Source organism: Peromyscus eremicus, chromosome X, assembly GCF_949786415.1.
Source record: "Peromyscus eremicus chromosome X, PerEre_H2_v1, whole genome shotgun sequence".
NCBI lineage: Eukaryota > Metazoa > Chordata > Mammalia > Rodentia > Cricetidae > Peromyscus > Peromyscus eremicus.
In genome coordinates, this window is record NC_081439.1 from 127,966,015 (window position 1) to 127,969,142 (window position 3,128).

Consider the following 3,128-nt stretch of genomic DNA (forward strand, 5'->3'; position numbering starts at 1 on the left):
TCCTCCAGGGACCACAGAATAGACTTTCATATTACTCTGACCAACCAGGCAGAACTGAATGGTTGTCATGTCCAAAACCATGTCTGAGGTTCCATCAGGGCTGGCAGCAAGGACAGAATGAAATTATCTGGCAACGCCTAAGGTCTCTATTAGCATCTTTCCATTGGTCTATTTCCTTCATGAACTTCTGTCCACTCTCCTTAGAATGCCTGAGTCTCCTGAGATGGCAGATGTGTAAGGGAAGTCAGGATGACAGTGCTAGCCAGAGCCTTCCAGGGTGAAATGAGGAACTGATTTGCAGTGTCCATGGTAGTTTTTGAGAAGCTGGAGGAGATTTTGGTGAGTCTTACTTTCATTTTAAAATTATCTAACATTTTATAGTCTAGTGATTTGCATTTACACACATGTAAACATCTTTGTGATTTATGCATACAATTTATTTATGTGTCTATATTTATATATGTGTTTTCTATATCTGTATATAATTATTTTATTAGACTTGACATAGTAAGCAATATCTACTCTATGCATGACGCATACAAAGTTGCTATTCTGTTCTTGTGCCTTCTTATCTTCTGTTAAGACCATAATTGTTATGAACAGCCACAAGGGTAGCTACAGATGTTTATCAGCATAGACTGAGCCTCTGCATCAGAATATTTTCTCCTGTTCTTTACCTTGTCTTTCAACTCTGTTAACCATAGTTTTAAAAAGACAGGCATGTTGAATTTTGATGTAACACGATGTATCAATAATTACTCATTAATTGATTATGTTTTTTTTTTGTCCTGGTTAAGAAACTGTTACTATGGAGTAATATTTGTGCACCTGCAAAGACTTAAATTCTGATGAGACTATGTTTGAGAATGGGGCCTCTAAAGAACTAATTAAGATTAAATTGAGATTATAAATGTGGGGCGTGGATCCTATAATATTAGTGTCTTTCATAAGAAGTGACATCGGAGAGTTCATTATGCATGTGTACTAAGGGAAGTTCATCGGAGTACTTAATAACAACAAGGTGATCGCTACAAGCCATGAAAAAAGCCCTCACCAGACACTCATACAATCAGCTGTAGACAAGAAACTTCTAATACCCAGAATTAGAAGAAATGAAAGTAAATTTCTGGTATTTAAAATATCCAATGTGTAATCAAGGTACAGTGAATCCTCTGAACTAGACAGCCCCATCGGTAGAAAGAAAGTTTATTTGGGAAACAAACTGCCAGGTTGCCTCAGAGAATAGAGGACAGCAGCCAGTAGGAAAAGTCTTGCTCATTTTATTGGGGAGGTAGTGATGGGTGGAGGGTGGAATGAGGGTAGAACAGCCTGAGGGTTAGCATGGGGTCTTTGATCTGTTGTAAGCTGTTTGGATTAATCAGGAACTAGATGGAGGAGGAAGATGGAAGTAGTGGCTTTTCTGGTAAACAGAAACCCACCAGAGATCCCTAAGGAATGCTGAATTTAGTTTTCTGTTTACCCAACAACAATCCTTCTGTTTACCCAGTCAGAGTCCTGTCTGGGTTAAGTCCAGGCTAGCATCTTAGGACACTGTCACCAGCCATGCCATTTTTTGGGACCTGCTTTGGACCTAACTGAGTGTTTGGTGTTTTGCTATGGAAATCTATTTTAAGACAGATTTTGTTACCAGGAATGTGGTGCTGACATAGTATAAACTGAAGGGTCCGGGAATATAGAAATATAAAATTATATACCTAAAAAAAAAAGAAAAAGAAAAAAAAAGCTGACACTCATCAGCTCTAAAGGTTAACTTCTAACAATGGCTCTCTGCTTACAGCCAGCTCTTCTGTCAACAGCCAGGGGTTAACTTTTAACCCCCTTGCCCCTTATAGCCAACAGCTGCCTGGAACAAAGTTAACTTTTAATAGATGTTTCTACATGATTTCTAGCATGCATCCCATGCCTGATGTTTCTACGTGACTTCTAGTTGCACCCTATTACTGATGCTTTCCCCCTTACTATAAAAAGGGGGCCAGAACCTGCCTCCATTGCCACATCCTCAGAATCCTGAACACTGGCTGTGCTCTCAGCTAGCCAATAAGATTTTGTGCCCTGCAGTGATTTTCTTTTCTTTCTTTGTTTTTTTTTTCCCCCTCTGGAATAAATTCTGCTTCTGGTTTAATAGACTTGGATGGTCTGTCCCCCATTATTGCGTAACCCCGGACCCAACATAAACAACAGCAACAACAACAACCAAATTAAAAAAAATAAAACAAAGAGACTGGCTTTGGAACTGGATGGTGAGTAGAAACTAGAAGAGCTATATGCTAGAAAAAGTTTATTTTCTTAAAGTAATGAAAATTTAAATTATTTCATTAAAAAGAGCAAAAGAGAAACTTATTTAAATCCTGTTATCACAGAGAATATACATTACATAATGAATGGAATGTTGGAAGTCATTCTGGTGAAATCTCAGATGGAAATAGAGAACATGTTTTTGGAAAATGGAAAGTTGGTTATTTTGTTATAAATGGACAAGACCTTGATGATTTGTATCCTATGGTTTAGTGATGGAAGCAGATACCAACACATGGACAGCAAACCCATATTGTATGAAACAAAAGGTTAGTACCACCTCTGACAAAGATGGAAGAGGTCTACAAACCCAACAAGATATGTGTGATTAAGACCAGGTCACTTACTTTGTGATGGCTAATTACTGCTTTGATACTATATTAAGCCAAATGATCCAGACTCTGAAAGATAAACACTATTCTCTTTCATGTGTGATTTGTATATTTTAATTTTTACATGTGTGCATATGTGTGTGTGGTAAATGCCATGATACTAAAAGTCAAACAAGAGAAGGAAAAAAAACTCTTGGGAGAATGGGGAAGGAGAAAAGGGTGGCAATAGGTTACATATGAAATAGAAGTGGAATGAGGGAGCCTGGGAGGAGGAAAGTGACAAGGGAGGGGAGGAGGCTGGAAGAGAGGTTTTAATGTGGCAGCGCAATGCTTTTCACTAAGTGGTGCTGTTACCGTGCCAGAAAGGCCACAAGGCACAACAAAACCCATTATCAGAGCTTTATTAGGAGAAGAGAGGGACAGAAGAGAGCATGATCAGGCCTGTGGAAGACATGTGCAGAGAGAAGGCGGGGAGGAGAA

At 38.8% G+C, this 3,128-nt stretch overlaps 1 non-coding gene across 1 annotated transcript; it reads left to right on the forward strand.

The window, feature by feature from the left end:
- The first annotated feature begins 2,566 nt into the window (after positions 1-2,566).
- Positions 2,567-2,689, forward strand: LOC131900314 (U6atac minor spliceosomal RNA). Its single transcript, XR_009376212.1, has one exon. It is a non-coding gene; the product is annotated as a U6atac minor spliceosomal RNA (small nuclear RNA).
- Positions 2,690-3,128: the final 439 nt, after the last annotated feature.